Here is an 8,017-nt window from a genome sequence, read left to right on the forward strand (position 1 = left end):
TAGCCATTTTTACAATGTTGATCCTGCCAATCCATGAGCATGGGAGATCTTTCCATCTTCTGAGATCTTCTAGAATTTCTTTCTTCAGAGACTTGAAGTTTTTATTATACAGATCTTTCACTTCCTTAGTTAGAGTCACGCCAAGATATTTAATATTATTTGTGACTATTGAGAAGGGTGTTGTTTCCCTAATTTCTTTCTCAGCCTGTTTATTCTTTGTGTAGAGAAAGGCCATTGATTTGTTTGAGTTAATTTTATATCCAGCTACTTCACCGAAGCTGTTTATCAGGCTTAGGAGTTCTCTGGTGGAATTTTTAGGGTCACTTATATATACTATCATATCATCTGCAAAAAGTGATATTTTGACTTCATCTTTTCCAGTTTGTATCCCTTTGATCTCCTTTTGTTGTCGAATTGCTCTGGCTAGGACTTCAAGTACAATGTTGAATAGGTATGGAGAAAGTGGACAGCCTTGTCTAGTCCCTGATTTTAGAGGGATTGCTTCAAGCTTCTCACCATTTACTTTGATGTTGGCTACTGGTTTGCTGTAGATTGCTTTTATCATGTTTAGGTATGGGCCATGAATTCCTGATCTTTCCAAGACTTTTATCATGAATGGGTGTTGCATCTTGTCAAATGCTTTTTCCGCATCTAACGAGATGACCATGTGGTTTTTGTCTTTGAATTTGTTTATATACTGGATTACATTGATGGATTTCCGTATATTGAACCATCCCTGCATCCCTGGGATGAAACCTACTTGGTCAGGATGGATGATTGTTTTGATGTGTTCTTGGATTCGGTTAGCAAGAACTTTATTGAGGATTTTTGCATCAATATTCATAAGGGATATTGGTCTGAAGTTTTTTATCTTTGATGGGTCTTTTTGTGGTTTAGGTATCAGAGTAATTGTGGCTTCATAGAATGAGTTGGGTAGAGTACCTTCTGTTTCTATTTTGTGGAATAGTTTGTGAAGAACTGGGATTAGATCTTCTTTGAAGGTCTGATAGAACTCTGCACTAAACCCATCTGGTCCTGGGCTTTTTTTTTAGTTGGGAGACTATTAATGACTGCTTCTATTTCTTTGGGGGATATAGGGCTGTTTAGATAATTAACCTGATCTTGATTCAACTTTGGTACCTGGTATCTGTCTAGGAACTTCTCCATCTCATCCAGGTTCTCCAGTTTTGTTGAGTATAGCCTTTGGTAGAAGGATCTGATGGTGTTTTGGATGTCTTCAGGATCTGTTGTTATGTCTCCTTTTTCATTTCTGATTTTGTTAATTAGGATGCTTTCCCTGTGCCCTTTAGTGAGTCTGGCTAAGGGTTTATCTATCTTGTTGATTTTCTCAAAGAACCAGCTCCTTGATTGGTTGATTCTTTGAATAGTTCTTCTTGTTTCCACTTGGTTGATTTTGCCCTGAGTTTGATTATTTCCTGCTGTCTACTCCTCTTGGGCGAATTTGCTTCCTTTTGTTCTAGTGCTTTTAGGTATGTTGTCAAGCTGCTAATGTGTGCTCTCTCTAGTTTCCTTTTGGAGGCACTCAGAGCTATGAGTTTTCCTCTTAGAAATGCTTTCATTGCGACCCATAAGTTTGGGTATGTTGTGGCTTCATTTTCTTTTTTTTTTTTTCCTTTCACTGTTTTTTTTTTTATTACATATTTTCCTCAATTACATTTCCAATGCTATCCCAAAAGTCCCCCATACCGCCCCCCACTTCCCTACCCTCCCATTCCCATTCTTTTGGCCCTGGCATTCCCCTATATTGGGGCATATAAAGTTTGCAAGTCCAATGGGCCTCTCTTTCCAGTGATGGCCGACTAGGCCATCTTTCGATACATATGCAGCTAGAGACAAGAGCTCCGGGGTACTGGTTAGTTCATCATGTTGTTCCAACTATAGGGTTGCAGATCCCTTTAGCTCCTTGGGTACTTTCTCTAGCTTCTCCATTGGGAGCCCTGTGATCCATCCAATAGCTGACTGTGAGCATCCACTCCTGTGTTTGCTAGGCCCCTGCATAGTCTCACAAGAGACAGCTATCTTTGGGTCCTTTCAGCAAAATCTTGCTAGTGTATGCAATGGTGTCAGCGTTTAGAAGCTGATTATGGGATGCATCCCTGGATACGGCAGTCTCTAGATGGTCCATCCTATCATTACAGCTCCGAACTTTGTCTCTGTAACTCCTTCCCTGGGTGTTTTGTTCCCAATTCTAAGAAGGGGCACAGTGTCCACATTTTGGTCTTCATACTTCTTGAGTTTCATGCGTTTAGCAAATTGTATCTCATATCTTGGGTATCCTAAGGTTTGGGCTAATATCCACTTATCAGTGAATACATATTGTGTGAGTTCCTTTGTGATTGTGTTACCTCACTCAAGATGATGCCCTCCAGGTCCATCCATTTGGCTAGGAATTTCATAAATTCATTCTTTTTAATAGCTGAGTAGTACTCCATTGTGTAAATGTACCATAATTTCTGTATCCATTCCTCTGTTGAGGGACATCTGGGTTCCTTACAGCTTCTGGCTATTATAAATAGGGCTGCTATGAACATAGTGGAGCATGTGTCCTTCTTACCGGTTGGGACATCTTCTGGATATATGCCCAGAAGAGGTATTGCTGGATCCTCCGGTAGTACTATGTCCAATTTTCTGAGGAACCGCCAGACTGATTTCCAGAGTGGTTGTACAAGCTTGCAATCCCACCAACAATGGAGGAGTGTTCCTCTTTCTCCACATCCTCGCCAGCATCTGCTGTCACCTGAATTTTTGATCTTAGCCATTCTGACTGGTGTGAGGTGGAATCTCAGGGTTGTTTTGATTTGCATTTCCCTGATGATTAAGGATGTTGAACATTTTTTCAGGTGCTTCTCTGCCATTTGGTATTCTTCAGGTGAGAATTCTTTGTTCAATTCTGAGCCCCATTTTTTAATGGGGTTATTTGACTTTCTGGAGTCCACCTTCTTGAGTTCCTTATATATATTGGATATTAGACCCTTATCTGATTTAGGATAGGTAAAGATCCTTTCCCAATCTGTTGGTGGTTTTTTTGTCTTATTGATGGTGTCTTTTGCCTTGCAGAAGCTTTGCAGTTTCATGAGGTCCCACTTGTCAATTCTCGATCTTACAGCACAAGCCATTGCTGTTCTATTCAAGAATTTTTCCCCTGTGCCCATATCTTCAAGGCTTTTCCCCACTTTCTCCTCTATAAGTTTCAGTGTCTCTGGTTTTATGTGAAGTTCCTTGATCCACTTAGACTTGACCTTAGTACAAGGAGATAGGAATGGATCGATTCGCATTCTTCTACAGGATAACAACCAGTTGTGCCAGCACCATTTGTTGAAAATGCTGTCTTTCTTCCACTGGATGTTTTTAGCTCCCTTGTCGAAGATCAAGTGACCATAGGTGTGTGGGTTCATTTCTGGGTCTTCAATCCTATTCCATTGGTCTATTTGTCTGTCACTATACCAGTGCCACGCAGTTTTTATCACAATTGCTCTGTAGTAAAGCTTTAGGTCCGGCATGGTGATTCCACCAGAGGTTCTTTTTTTTTTTTTTTTTTTTTTTTTTTTTTTTTTAGGTTTTTCGAGACAGGGTTTCTTTGTATAGCCCTGGCTGTCCTGGCACTCACTTTGTAGACCAGGCTGGCCTCTAACTCAGAAATCCGCCTGCCTCTGCCTCCCGAGTGCTGGGATTAAAGGCGTGCGCCACCATGCCCGGCCCACCAGAGGTTCTTTTATCCTTGAGAAGAGTTTTTGCTATCTTAGGTTTTTTGTTATTCCAGAAAATTTGCAGATTGCACTTTCTAATTCGTTGAAGAATTGAGTTGGAATTTTGATGGGGATTGCATTGAATCTGTAGATTGCTTTTGGCAAGATAGCCATTTTTAAAATGTTGATCCTGCCAATCCATGAGCATGGAAGATCTTTCCATCTTCTAAGATCTTCTAGAATTTCCTTCTTCAGAGACTTGAAGTTCTTATTATACAGATCTTTCACTTCCTTAGTTAGAGTCACGCCAAGATATTTTATATTATTTGTGACTATTGAGAAGGGTGTTGTTTCCCTAATTTCTTTCTCAGCCTGTTTATTCTTTGTGTAGAGAAAGGCCATTGATTTGTTTGAGTGGCTTCATTTTCATTGAACTCTAAAAAGTCCTTAATTTCTTTCTTTATTCCTTCCTTGACCAAGGTATCATTGAGAAGAGTGTTGTTCAGTTTCCACGTGAAGGTTGGCTTTCTATTATTTATTTTGTTATTGAAGATCAGCCTTAGTCCATGGTGATCTGATAGGATGCATGGGACAATTTCAATATTTTTGTATCTGTTGAGGCCTGTTTTGTGACCAATTATGTGGTCAATTTTGGAGAAAGTACCATGAGGTGCTGAGAAGAAGGTATATCCTTTTGTTTTAGGATAGAATGTTCTGTAGATATCTGCCAGATCCATTTGATTCATAACTTCTGTTAGTTTCACTGTGTCCCTGTTTAGTTTCTGTTTCCACGATCTGTCCATTGGTGAAAGTGGTGTGTTGAAGTCTCCCACTATTATTTTATGAGGTGCAATGTGTGCTTTGAGATTTACTAAAGTTTCTTTAATGAATGTGGCTGCCTTTGTATTTGGAGCATAGATATTCAGGATTGATAGTTCCTCTTGGAGGATTTTACCTTTGATGAGTATGAAGTGTCCCTCCCTGTCTTTTTTGATGACTTTGGGTTGGAAGTCAATCTTATCAGATATTAGAATGGCTACTCCAGCTTGTTTCTTCATACCATTTGCTTGGAAAATTGTTTTCCAGCCTTTCATTCTGAGGTAGTGTCTATCTTTTTCTCTGAGATGAGTTTCCTGTAAGCAGCAAAATGTTGGGTCTTGTTTGTGTAGCCAGTTTGTTAGTCTATGTCTTTTTATCGGGGAGTTGAGTCCATTGATATTAAGAGATATTAAGGAAAAGTAATTGTTGTTTCCTGTTATTTTGTTGTTAAAGTTGGCATTCTGTTCTTGTGGCTGTCTTCTTTTAGGTTTGTTGAGGGATTACCTTCTTGTTGTTTCTAGGGCGTGGTTCCTGTCCTTGTATTGGTTTTTTTCTGTTATTATCCTTTGAAGGGCTGGATTCGTGGAGAGATAATGTGTGAATTTGGTTTTGTCGTGGAATACTTTGGTTTCTCCATCTATGTTAATTGAGAGTTTGGCTGGGTATAGTAGCCTGGGCTGGAATATGTGTTCTTTTAGTGTCTGTATAACATCCGTCCAGGATCTTCTGGCTCTCATAGTCTCTGGTGAAAAATCTGGTGTAATTCTGATAGGCTTGCCTTTATATGTTACTTGGCCTTTTTCTCTTACTGCTTTTAGTATTCTATCTTTATTTAGAGCATTTGTTGTTCTGATTATTATGTGTCGGGAGGTATTTCTTTTCTGGTCCAGTCTATTTGGAGTTCTGTAGGCTTCTTGTATGTTCATGGGCATCTCTTTCTTTAGATTTGGGAAGTTTTCTTCTATAATTTTGTTGAAGATGTTTGCTGGTCCTTTGAGTTGAAATTCTTCATTCTCATCCACTCCTATTATCCGTAGGTTTGGACTTCTCATTGTGTCCTGTATTTCTTGGATGTTTTGAGTTAGGATCTTTTTGCATTTTACATTTTCCTTGATTGTTGTGCAGATGTTCTCTATGGAATCTTCTGCACCTGAGATTCTCTCTTCCATCTCTTGTATTCTGTTGCTGATGCTGGTATCTATGGTTCCAGATTTCTTTCCTAGGGTTTCTATCTCCAGTGTTGCCTCATTTTGGGTTTTCTTTATTGTGTCTACTTCCCTTGTTAGGTCTAGTATGGTTTTGTTCATTTCCATCATCTGTTTGGATGTGTTTTCCTGTTTTTCATTAAGGACTTCTACCTGTTTGATTAGGTTATCCTGTTTTTCTTTAAGGATTTGTAACTCTTTAGCAGTGTTCTCCTGCAATTCTTTAAGGGATTTTTGTGCTTCCTCTTTATTGTCTTCTACCTGTTTACCAGCGTTCCTTTGTATTTCTTTAAGTGTGTTATTAAAGTCCTTCTTGAAGTCCTCTACCATCATCAGGAGATATGCTTTTAGATCCGTGTCTAGCTTTTCCGGTGTGTTGGGGTGCCCTGGACTGGGCGAAGTGGGAGTGCTGGGTTCTGATGATGGTGAGTGTTCTTGGTTTCTGTTAGTAAGATTATTATGTTTACCTTTCGCCATCTGGTAATCTCTGGGGTTAGTTGTTGTCGTTGTCACTGTTTAAAGATTGGAGCAGAAGCTGTGTTCCACTCACCAGCAGTCTCAAAATCCTGTGGCTGGGGTCGTGGGTAGCTGGCGGTACTCTGGTGCTGGTCCAGCCGGAAGAGGCCTGTGGTCCTACTCAGGCCTGTTTTCTTCTTCCCTAATTAATGCAGTCTCAGGTCCCGCGCGCAATTGGATTGGAGCAGAAGCTGTGTTCCACTCTCCAGAAGTCTTAAGATCCTGTGGCGGGTGTTGTGGGTAGCTCGCGAGTGTCAGCCGACCCTGCGCCCTAGCTACCCAGGTGCTTTTCTGACCGGAAGAGGGTTGTGGCCCTATGTAGGCCGGATTTCTCTCTCCCCAACCAGAGCAGTCTCAGGTCCCGCGTGATTGGACTGGAGCAGAAGCTGTGTTCCACTCACCAGCAGTCTCAAAATCCTGTGGCTGGGGTCGTGGGTAGCTGGCGGGTGTCAGCCGACCCTGCGCTCTAGCTCCCCTGGTGCTGATCCGGCCGGATGGGGCCTGTGGCCCTACTCAGGCCGGTTTCTGCTTCCCTAACTAATGTAGTCTCAGGTCCTGCGCGCAATTGGATTGGAGCAGAAGCTGTGTTCCACTCACCAGAAGTCTTACGATCCTGTGGCGGGTGTTGTGGGTAGCTGGCGAGTGTCAGGGACCCTGCGCCCTAGCTTCCCAGGTGCTTTTCTGACCGGAAGAGGCTTGTGGCCCTATGTAGGCCGGATTTCTCTCTCCCCAACCAGAGCAGTCCCAGGTCCCACGTGATTGGACTGGAGCAGAAGCTGTGTTCCACTCACCAGCAGTCTCAAAATCCTGTGGTGGGGGTCGTGGGTAGCTGGCGGGTGTCAGCCAACCCTGCGCTCTCCCTTTCTTTCTTTCTTTCTTTCTTTCTTTCTTTCTTTCTTTCTTTCTTTCTTTCTTTCTTTCTTTCTTTCTTTCTCTTTCTTTCCTTTCTTTCTTTCTTTCTTTCTTTCTTTCTTTCTTTCTTTCTTTCTTTCTTTCTTTCTTCCTTCCTTCCTTCCTTCCTTCCTTCCTTCCTTTCTTTCTTAAGTAAAAAACTGATTAGAGAAGATAAATCTTTTGTGTACAAGAATTCTAAATCATTTACAATGCTATCTCTTAAGTAGGAAATTATAACTCATAATCTGTACATGTAGGCTGTTCATAGTGACTTCCTTGCAAGGAGTACAGCAAAAAAAGGAGGAAAGAATTGGTTTGTATTAGAGAAACCTGATGAGTACTGCCTTGGCCAGTTGGTCTAGTGCCAATATCAGGACCATTAAATCATATTGCTAGCAAGTACCCTTGATGTGATATGATGAGAATGGTGCTTTGCCTCTGTGTTATTCAACCCCAAACCCATAATCCTAATATGAGCAAAACACCATAGCTATAAATTAAGGGACATTGTATGTCTTAGTCAGGCTTTCTATTCCTGCACAAACATCATGACCAAGAAGCAAGTTGGGGAGGAAAGGGTTTATTCAGCTTACAATTCCATACTGCTGTTTATCAGTATCAGGAAGTCAGGACTGGAACTCAAACAGGTCAGGAAGCAGGAGCTGATGCAGAGGTCATGGAGGGATGTTCTTTACTGGCTTGCTTTCCCTGGCTTGCTCAGCCTGCTCTCTTATAGAACCAAGACTACCAGCCCAGAGATGGTCCCACCCACAAGGGGCCTTTCCCCCTTGATCACTAATTGAGAAAATGCCTTACAGTTGGATCTCTTGGAGGCATTTCCTCAACTGAAGCTCCTTTCTCTGTGATAACTCCAGC

Source organism: Mus caroli, unplaced genomic scaffold, assembly GCF_978045245.1.
Source record: "Mus caroli unplaced genomic scaffold, Mus_caroli_1 scaffold_5, whole genome shotgun sequence".
Lineage (NCBI taxonomy): Eukaryota > Metazoa > Chordata > Mammalia > Rodentia > Muridae > Mus > Mus caroli.